Below are 11,406 nucleotides of genomic sequence, written 5' to 3'. Positions count from 1 at the left end.
TTCCACTTCGCCATGCTTATGCAATGTCTCCGTGTTATGGTCTTGTTTGTCCTTCTGGAAGCTGTTGGCGACCTTGCGATATCCAGAACTTAGCCCTATTTCTCGCGCAGGAATAGTCCTGCGCGAGAAAACGTCTCTGGTTTGCGATTGCACCCCTACGGAAGGCGGGTAATTACTGTTATGTTGTTTAATCCCAAACCAGCAATTACGGAAGGCTGGTAGTTTGCTGTTTTGTGTGGAATCCCAAACGAGCAATGTACACACGAAGGGGTTAATGACAGCAGTGAAATTCCACCAACTCGCAATACAATGCACGAAACCGACTGGCGACAGCATGAATTACTGCTGTGCGCAGTACTGCGTTAGTAAACTCTTGTTGCAGGCGCTGACAGTTTCTCGTTGGAGTTCACACGTCCTGACAAATTGATTATGTGCACTATGCACTGAACAATACCGGAGTTCATTCCTGCATCACTAGTACACCAATAAGTCGAGATTCTGTGAGGTACAAGGCCGCTTCCTGTTTGCACCGGCGTAAGTGAAGCAGAAATGAGTTGCACGCACTACTTAAAATGCATACACATGCCATATCTATGCTGTGCGGTGAAATATTCTGCACAATTCTGAATCTGTTGACGTAAAGGCAAATGACGGCTGCACGCTCGCACACAGCGGAAGACACAGCGGGCCATGCACTTGCCGCAGTAAATGCAACCCTCTCGTGTGAGGGAGCAGGGCGACGAAAGCTTCAAAAAAAAGCCTTACGCGTTTTTGGAAGACCGCACTGCTCAGCTCGAACATGACAGTACAGCTCTGGGCCGTCCAGCGAGCCGAGGAAGCCGCTTCGAGACAAGGTCTCGGAACCGCGTCCGCGGCGGGTGCCAGACCGACTGAAAATACGCCGGACTTCAAATCTTATCGATTTGATAATAAAGTTTACGTTCGTCTTCTTCTTACGCGTTTTTGCGCGTATTTAAGTTTTCTAGCGCAAAGACGCAGCGAACAAGCTATGCTATGGAGTAGGTATAGCCTGGTCACACGTGCATTTTCACGCCTATAGCCGTCCTTCACTTGTGAAACGCACTTCGCCCCGACGAGGACGGCGCCCTCTACGCTTAACGGAAATTATTAATTAATGATGTCTTCTCCGATCGCACGGGTCGTCTCAATGATGCGTTTTCGAAGACTGGTCCATTCAGTGGCGCGATGAGAGACCGTTGCTCCAAACGCCCACTGTACCTGTCGTACTTACTGTATTTACTGAGCTTACTTTACTTTTACTTAATTTCTTCACAAGCACACGCACACGCGAGGGGGGGGGGGGGGTCCCATGTCTTTGATATACATGTATAAAGTCTGCTTAAACTACCGATATTGATTATCGATCACGTGACCTAGAGGAAAGCGGAAACTCCCCCCCCCCCCCCCCCCCCCCCGAGAAAAATTTCTGGCTACGCCCCTACTGAGCAACGCATCTAAACGCTTCATATTCACGTGAGTTGTTTACCTGGCGAAGACTAAAACCCTTTGCGAAAATATTGGTGTAGATTGGGCTAACTAAAAAAAAAAGAAACAAGCCACTGGCCTCACACAGACCTTTTCATCAGGCGAAAAGGAAAGGGCGTGCGACGAGCCTTTCCTGCTCTCTGAATAGTACGAGACTACGTGACGCTGCTTGAATGTTTTGACGTCGCGGGCTGTGGAACGATTCGGACTTATTTTAGCTCATCCTTCTTGAAATATATGAGATGTCAGTTTATCAGAAGTTATCGAAGAACCATTGTGTGGACATTCGATGCAGCCATCAAAGTATCGAGAAATTGCTATTCGCTGCCCAAACATGCGACGCGTATCATCAGCCATGGTGTGTGCATGTGTTGCGAACAGTATTACCTGTATCGGTTTTTACTCGGTGAAAAGCAGCGGTGTATGTGAATTGGCAGCGTGAATTGAAAAGTATTCTCACTGTCTGTTCACTTGGCGTTAGAACTGAAAGACAAGAACACTCTTGCATGGCCGACCTTACGGAACCCGTAAACGTGTAAGAGCCAATCGTCATAAAATATTTTCGTAAACCACTGGCGTCGTTCTCACGGTTTTTAAATCTAGTAGACCTGACAACATTATGCTATGACTACGTTAGCCTCGTGTATGAGTACGACGGCGTTGCTCAACACTCCGATCACTGCGGTTGGTGAACCAGCTAGATACATACGAGCATTGCAGTTCTGCATTGCATTTTAGCCATGTAAAGCAGTAATGTCTCAAGGGCATCGCCTAAAAACAATGCGACGGCTAATTGTGACCACTCAATTTCCGTAAACTGGTGAGTGCCACGCATATGATGGAACAAAAAAATAAAAGGAGAAAAAGAAACGTTTTTATCCCCTTATTTCGCAAAGAAAAAAAGATAAAAACAGCTGCTAACACCGCAATAAGACTTCGCACGGTCATGCCACTTGCTTGTACCTAGGGCATATAAAACAAATAGATATAACCTAGGATCTACCACTGCTTCGGAAGCACGCGCTGTCCGCAGCCAGTCAATCCACCACGCGGCAAAAACTGATTCACAATGCAGTACAGTATGCTGTTATTAATAACGAAAACTATTTTATTCGATCGCGGAAACTTTGTCAAACAAACGATGTAGTACCGCAGTGTATCCATAGATAAGGATGAACGCTTGTAAAAGTAAAAACACGGAACTTATTCTCCAAATGTACGGTGCCCACGCTCCTAGGATCGTCATATGTTTCATAACCACTCATTCCTGATAAAGCACGGCGTAGAACTACAGTCAGCATGTTGCAGTGTGTTCACCTTCGGAAAACAAATCTCATAAATACCAACTGGTCTCATTGGCTGACTGTAGGAGCAAACACGCGCGCACACATCACTCTCTGCGCTCCTTAATCCTCAATGCCAGCCGAAACTCTGGCCATGCCGGGCTATCTATGTGGCAGAAAGTAATAATAAAAAGAACATGGGATACGCTTTGAACTTTTTAAGAATGTGAGGCGAAAGTCTAGTTGGATCCATAGCGATGTGGAATGAAAAGCTCTGAGCCCCACGTGGCGCCCTAAAGAAGGCGCGCTAGCGTGCTGTGAGCGTGCTGCCCCCGTGCAGGGTAGCCAACCGGAACAACCTCTGGTTAACCTCCCTGCCTTTCTATGCACCTTTTTTTTTCTCTCTCTCTCTCTCTACGGGCACCGCAACTGACATTTCCCCCTCTTCCCCAGCGCCGCCTCTGCGCTTGCCCTCAACCCAGCTACTATGGTATTGCTGACATTCACGCAGTGAGCTCTGCACTGTTCACTAGATCAAATCTCCAACTTTCTCGGAATTCTTTTCTTGTTTGCATTCACGATTCATTCTACTTGAGGAATTAAATCCAAAGCAATCTGCCAAAAAAAAAAAATGAAGTTTTTTTAGAGTACTCACGGCGTCCGTCGTACGGAATGTCGAGAATAGCGCAGTTGTCGTAGTCGGTGTAGTAAAACTTCGCCTCTTGAGAGGGTGAGTCATCTGGAGAAAAGACCCGTAGTGCGGATGTATTTCATTGAAGTACAAACACTTCAACTTCAACTTTATTTTCGCATTTTTCCTCCCATTCTTACAAAGAAGAAAAAGAGACAAAGAGAAAAAAAAATGCAGGGCAAGGAACAAAAGCTGCATAAAAGCAGCTTGACGGGATTCCTTCCCCTTTCCTTGGCATCAGTTACAGCATATATAAATACAAAAATGGGTTACAGAAGTTCAAAACATATTCACATCTATACATATACAAACATCAATATTTAAGAACTATAATTTACTCGCACATATGTAAGGCTCTTTATGCACAAATGTAGATACACGCCAAGATTTACGCTATACAGGTTTTATTGTGAAATTTCGGCATTATCCAGTGGTACACACACGAAAAAGAAGCGGAACAAAAGGGAATATATATATATACTCGTTGTATTCAGCGCTCTATAACGTTCGATGCAATCTGTTCGCTAACGCAGCAAGAGGTTCATACAATAATTCCAGTAGTCAAATGAAGTGGTACAATTAGGAGCTAGTGGAGCTAGTAAAACAAAAATTGCACTTGTGAACATAGGTTTAGGCATGCCACAAGAAACCTTAGCGCGGTAAACATAATGGGCCGCCCATAAACGGCGGTGTTTGTTTTAGCCGCAGTGCAAGTTCCGGGTGTCGCTTCACTCTATCGAAATAATATTGGACAGTTGGAATATTGGACTGCAAAGAAAGAAGCAGTATAGGAAGTAAGAAGACAGAAATCAATGCAAAAATCAAACCGAACCAAATACCGACAGAAAGAAGGTAGTTTTTACTGGAGATAATTTTTTTTTGTAAATTGCAAGGTTCCAGTACTCGACATTTCTTTTTCAGCGGCAATCTTCATACTTGCACTTTTATAACTTATCTACTAATATTTCTATAAATACTACCGAAAAAAAACGAATTTTGTGGTTTTGTTGGCCCGAAGCACGATCTTATATTGAGGCACGCCAATTCCCAGAATTTTTTCAGTCCCTGGGGGTCTTTAACAAGCACCAAAAGCTATGAACATGAGTGTTTCTGCGTTTCATCCCCATCGAAGAGCGCCATCGGCGGCCGGTGTCAAACCCGCGACCTCGAGCTCTGCAGCACTACGCCATCGCCACTGTGCTACCGCGGTAGGGAGCTTTGCCATTTTGTAATATTTCATTGGGTACTTTGAGAAGCCAAATGCCGACCGGTCACCTTCCTTGCTAAACCCGCTTACGTAGAAGGTGAAGAAGTAGATGAAATGAGACAATGATAACATGTTGATGTTAATACAGTCACATGTGACTTCAAAAGGTTCAATGAAGAGCAGCACGTACCCAGCGGCCCTTGTGACACACACTACGTAGCCCAAGTGGCATATAGCCAAACTGGTGCCATGGCCGTTATCTAAAAGCAGCCCATACGCAGTGGCGCGTCGCTGTGGCGCATGCACGGGAACGGCCCACATTACCCAGTGACCTAAGGTGGCCCGAAAAAGGTTGCTCGAAGAGCACTTCATACTCAGCGACACAAATCGATATTGGCATCAGATTGCTTCATTCAAGGCCGTTGTAAACCGTTTTGATGGCGCTACCTTTTGGTTTGAAGATTTTTAGACTGGACTTACGGCTGCGTCTACTAGCCGTGGGTATCTGTACTGTACAATCAACCGCTGAGCCAAAGTACCCAACTGTGGGTACGTTGCACCTACAGTGAGCTGTCAAATGGACGAAGTCGGGAAAAAAAGGGGGAATCAGGGGTGGCGACGTCTGACCCTGAGAACGCATGAGACTGCCAGTCTGTAGTTGAAACAAAGTAGAGCAACATTTTTGTAGTCTTACCATGTGTCCTTGAAGAGCCCGCGTAAAGTATGTTCCATTCTGCCCAGCACTAAAGCCTCTACACACGTTTTCATCACCAGGTTAACTACCGCCAACCCACCCTCCTCCTCAGCCGTCCTCCCTCACTCATCCTATCAACTTCCGGCGTCAAGTGCAACTTACGCAGAAACAGGCTTCTGCTTTTTGCCTGAAGCGACGTCATCACAGCGAGCTTGCAACAAGCGAAAGTTAAGGAACCAGAAATCACGGAAGTATAACAACCGGAAACGGAAACTCGGAAATTGGAAATCACAGAAGCGGAACTGGTGTGAACGACGATTGTGGGAGCAGCGGCGCACATCAAAGGTTGGCTCAACTTAAAAAAAGCGGCAGTGGCGCGTGGATGGAGGGGCCTGGGTGAAATTTGATAGGCTTTGTCTTGGTACATTCGGCTGGTCGAAAACACCCATCGCGAAGTCTATACTAATCAAAATGCAGCCGAGCTTCACTACCGCGGCATTCTTGCTACTGTACGCTGCGTCCTGTTGCACGCGCTTAGCCGTCTATTGGCGCCGCGGTAATGCACCTGCTCGGTGCAGATTGGATTCCGCCCAAAATCGGAAACATTAAAATATTTTTTTTTACCATACAGTGGTTCATTCTCAGTGGTCATTACGTGGTTACTGAAGTTGGGGTCAAAGGCGTTTATTGTAAATGAGCGCACACCTACTGGCACAAACGCAGCGGTATCAGAGAGGCTAATTGAAAAGCTGCACAAACCGAGTGCCACATACACAGTACTTTAATTTAGCACGAAGAAATTCGTTGAAGAGCGGTATATACCCAGTATCGCATCCGTGATGACCCACGTTGCCGTCAGGCATGCCAGGGTGTGCGTAGCGAGAGGTACGGTTAATCTTATTCTTTAGCTTGGTTCTCTTTACGGTTACATCTTCATCGTTTAGCTTCGTACGTCTGATTAAAGACTAGACATCTTTAAAGTGTAACGCATTTATTTTGAAAGTCTTGATCTTGTCGTTTCTCAATTGCCACAAAGACCCGCACCTTCTATATATACGATGCAACGCCGGCTCCTCCGGCGATGCAATGCCGACGCTTGCTTCAGTCTCTCCGACTCACTTTCCGTAACTGCCGACGAATCCCTCCGAGCCACCCCTTCTATATATACGATGCAACGCCGGCGCTTGCTAGGCAACGGATCAGTTCGCGGTTTCACCGGCTCCTCCTCTGACGTCATGCCAGATGGCGCGGAGAGCGGCGCTACCAGCTGCGGCGGTTGCTAGACAACGGCTCAGCTCGCGGTGCGACCACCGACCGCAGGGAAACGGTGAGAATGCGGGCAATGTAGCTCTCGCTGCAAAAGGTACGTTGAAGAGCAGAAGCAAGGTACACAGTCGGACATACACAGTTACCGAAGTTGACCCGCTGGATAGTTTCAAACTCTCTTCCCTTAGCACAGCAGCCCGACACTCTGCAAGTTCCACCACGGCCTCGCCAGAGATCCAGGCTAGCCGGAAAATAGCTAGAGAAATATATATATATATATATATATATATATATATATATATATATAGATAGCGCCTGCAGTGTGCGTCTAGTATGCTAAGAATGCTAATACCATTAAAATAATTATGCAGCCACAGGGTTTTTACCTGAGTCCACTGTGAAGCGGAAAGTATCAGGGCTCTTTCCTTCGAATACGTAGAAGCTAACCGTTCGCCTGCAAACAAAAATTATCAGGAGTAATTAATGCACGTTCACATTGTGGAAGCAAACATTATTTATCACAAGAAATAAACCTAAAATATTTCGTTTCATTCGTCGAATAGTAGCTTCGATGTGACTTTAATATACTCCAAGTCACATGCTCGTAACACCTCCTCAAGTTCCCGTTAAATCAAATTCCAGCTTTGAGCACCCAATGTTAGAATGACATTGCAAAGAACAATATATATGTATATATATATATATATATATATATATATATATATATAAGAAACATAACGAAATGACGTGATCTGAAGGTATGTTTTAGGAATGCACGAATTCTCGGATGCAATATTATAGAGATCGAAAACGTAACTATTGCATGCACTAAGTGTAAATATAATTATTTTACGAAACTTGGTGGAGAGCCTCATCGCCGACTTGCATAACCGTTGGCTCACAATCTGCATATGATGACGTTAGCATTTTCGTTAGCATTCAATTATTTATGTGTTGATTGCAAAACGTATGATACAAGGCCTGTTGAGTAAGCATATAAGCAAACATATGCAGACATATTTGCGCTCGTGATTATGCTTTAGCGGCTTTGGTCAAGCAAACATCACTTCGCGCAGAAATGAACTTGTTCTATATATATGGTTCTACTGAGAGAAAGATCAACTCACTTTGAATTGCCACCATGCCCTTGAAAAAACCAGTTATATAGCCCCTTCTTTTGTTCCGGTGTTAACCAAGTTCTCTTCGCAGTCAGGCATTCGTATATGGTGTCGTTGTCACTGTCAGAGACGGCGACGGCGAAAGGGAAGTTTTCGAAGATCTGCGTACAAGACAATTACACATGCATGTGGGTTAAGTATTCTAGAAGGTCGTCATGAACGAAGTTGTTTTGTGATAGGCAAATGCTTGTTACGTGAAATTGAGAATATACACAGAAGGAGAGCTTTCTGAGTTTCCCGCCGTGATATGCCTAACTTGTCCATGTCTGTACTACCTCGACAATCAATGAGCAAAAACTGTAAGAGGAGCTAATCTGCTCTATTTGCGAGTTTCAGCCACAAAAAGCAAACAAAACCCATTATTGCGAGCTGCAGATCATGCAGGTCGTCCACCAAAAGAAGCCTGATAAATTCGGGTCTCAGGAAGAAGCATGGTCGCAGATGCGCGTTTGTTCTCTTCACCCACGAGTAAGTTCTCCTGCAACCGCTGACAATTTTGCCAATTTCAGAAACTTTCTGCTTATGCAAGAAACCTGACCGCCACGCCTGAGTGGGTCCTCCGGCTGATATACGTGAAAGAGTTTCCAATACCATGGTGAAAAAAAATTATGGTATGGAGCGTCGGAGCGAGTATTCATCTTCTTCATATTTCCATGAAATAGCGAAATGGGCTCTTTTTGTGTCCATCATAATTTAAAGCCCTTATTATCTCGTATATTGAGAAACAGGGTCAGACAGATATAACCCACTGGGCTAAAAGTGGAAAAAATAAATTTTCTTTGAATCTCTCGCTCTGGCAGACGGAAGGAACAGCCAGTTTGAGCAAAATGTATTTTGGATTCCTGGCTTCCTACTGCTCACGTTACGCCTACCACAGCACAATTGTCATGCTTGCGTGTCTCTCTTCCCTAATCCATCTTGTCTAAAATTTCACCCGCTAAGCACTCCAAAACATTTCAAACCAACAAGGCCAGAAGTGCGTCTTTACAAGGCAATATGAAGCTTCTGCATATGAAGGACGGTACTTGCGTCCATAGTTACCTTGAAGCTGTCTGGAACATCCCTGGTTTCCTCCGCTGCTGCAAGCGACAGCTGCAAAGTAATGACGAAAACAACCAGAAAGCAAATACGCTTCATGATGGTTTAGCAAGGTGGGGCCTACTGAAAATAACATCCATATGAGCGTCCCTTTATATTCTCCCCGTTGTGGCATGCAAGACATGCAGACACCGAGGCATATTGTCTGTTTTTGTACGATATTTCCGTTGTGATTGGCATGCGGGTACTTATCTAACGCCCGTACAAAAGAAACCTCATTTGCCGTGTTATAAGAGAATCAAATATACGGTAATTAGGTACGCCAGAAGAAATTTTAATTTAGTATCACTTCGTCGTACGCATCCGATTAAGCCGGTCATTAAAAGAGATACGGCAATTGCCTAAATTTCGATGAAATACAAGATAATACCGTTTCAAAGTTTAAGTTTTGTAAATGTGATTGTGTTGGGCGTCACTGGGTGTATGATGATAAAAGTAATTAGTATAGCTGTCAAAGCGCTGTTCATGCGGTTAAGAATGTATTCTTTAGTTTTCGCAATCAAAGCATCGAACAAAAAAATATTGCTCCACTATCTAAAGAGTTGCTTATGGTGGAGAAAAAAAGTGCATTGTTTGAGCAATATAGCCGTTCCTGCCACACACCATATTTAAACACGACAACTCACTTATCCCGGTGTCCGCTTCGGCATCTAATTGCTTCTGCCAGAATGACATGCGCTTCTCGGTTGAGCGCTCAGATTTGGAATGGGGCCTATCACAAACGTTATGTGATAGTTATTTCCCGCCGCACGTACATTGCTCTGAAAATATGTGGATATGACATGAAGTGGACATGACATAAAAGGACTACAAAAAGATAACCTCACGTGAAAGTACATTGCCCCTGAAGGATTTAATTAGAGGCTAAATGAATGACTTCAAAGAAAAGGATTGATATGAGTGACATGTGCCAAGAGAGAAACCTATAGTATTCACAAAAAATTATAAAAACATAGCGGTTATGTTCAGGCATGTAAAGGCACGTATAGCTCGTCCGAAATGTGTTTTATTTTATTCTTGTAACAGGAATATGGTATCGCTAGCTCCGTGTCCACGCTGTGTTTGTCAAATTAGCATATACTGCAATTTCCTCTGCTAGAGTGTCATGGTTCTCGAAATGCTCAAGTAGGCTCTAAGTACACGTTCTTTTCAGCGCACACGTCAATTAGCTATTTCAGTAAGAAGCCGGCGCGCCGAAATGCTACGTGGAGAAAAACTTGCGCCCAGAAGGCTGCTGATTCCTCTCATGGCAAGCCCCCTGCTCCCCCCCCCCCCCCTCTTTACAGCCTTAAATGGTTAATATCGAAATATTGATGGCGAAAAGCGAGGATTTCCTTGTAGGTGACCATTTGTGGCAAGTATATATGATGAAAGCTGCGACAGAAGATACAAATATTGCCTGAATACCTTTACCGACTATCGCTTTCAGACATTCGCGTGAGATATTTCAGTTCGGGCGATGACGTCAAAATTACTCCAGTTAATTCATTTACGTCTTTTCTCATCGCCGGAGTTGTTTAAGCTCGCTGTCAGGTGCCATATATTGTTAGCAGCCTGAAGGGTAAAGGTGTTAACTATTTCAGAATGCTTTTAAAGGTGCAAACGTTTTAACGTGTAAGGAATGCAACTGAAGAGCATTTTCAATGCAGTCTTTATAAAAATGGGTAAGGGGGAACGTGCCTCAAGAATAGCTTTTGCAAATGACATTACCTGAAGCCAGTCCTTTACATATCCCTAATAAGTAGCATCGGTTTTATCAGGTCTCGATTTCGAAAATATCCGCGATGTTTATAAATCTAGGTACATGCACCAACCAAACTGGTTGCGTCTGGTTCTTAGCAACTTTGTTGTCTCGAAATTTCCAGAATATACAATAAATATCTTAGAAAATAGCAGATTTTCCTTAGTGTTCTAGATTTTCAATGTTTGTAGTGACTTGCTTGTGCTAAATTTGCCACTGAACTGCAGGAAATATTTCACTGCAACTGCATTGCAGGGAACACCACTGGATTCTTCTGTCTATGCGCCCAGGGCGTTCAAATTCCTTGTGCTGTAAACTGTCTTTTATGCCTTCAAATTTGCAAGTATAGTGCAAGTATGACATTCATTTAATGCTCATCCTGTGTCATGCGGCGCCCGCAGCAATGATTCCTGACGAGTTTCACCCGATGTCTTCACAGTTCTTAAACTGAAAGCTTGAGCTTATTGCATTTAGATGGTTTCAAATACATTCAGGGCATTCACCTGTGAAACGTAAGATGTTTGCGGTAATCCGTCCAACTATTGTATCTTAGCCCGCGACACTAAGTTTTGTGCGTATTGTAGTGCATGCTCTACAGGGCTCCACTGCCCGAAGGAGTAATGTCATTCAAGAGCTACCGATTGGGCTGGCTGTCTGGTCGTGGAATGTAATGTTGCATACACTAAGCACGTGCGAGAAACACAAACATCATCTGTTTGGGTTACTTACGGTCGGTTAATTA

General features: G+C 44.3%; 1 protein-coding gene across 2 annotated transcripts in view; it reads right to left on the bottom strand.

Annotated features, from left to right (window-relative positions):
- The window catches only part of LOC119461699 (uncharacterized), a 160,443-nt gene extending 151,562 nt beyond the window's left edge, over positions 1-8,881 (bottom strand). The window contains exons 1-3 of one of the 2 annotated variants that reach the window (XR_007468236.1): positions 8,867-8,881; positions 7,775-7,926; positions 7,034-7,101 (exon numbers count right to left, since the gene is read on the bottom strand). The gene's annotated coding sequence lies outside the window, so the exon portion shown is untranslated. The remainder of the gene's footprint in view (positions 1-7,033; positions 7,102-7,774; positions 7,927-8,866) is intronic. The other variant, XR_007468237.1, reaches the window with a different exon arrangement.
- Positions 8,882-11,406: the final 2,525 nt, after the last annotated feature.

This window comes from Dermacentor silvarum, chromosome 8 (assembly GCF_013339745.2).
Source record: "Dermacentor silvarum isolate Dsil-2018 chromosome 8, BIME_Dsil_1.4, whole genome shotgun sequence".
NCBI lineage: Eukaryota > Metazoa > Arthropoda > Arachnida > Ixodida > Ixodidae > Dermacentor > Dermacentor silvarum.
Note: the sequence above shows the minus strand (reverse complement) of the source record. Positions and strands in the feature narration are given on the sequence as shown.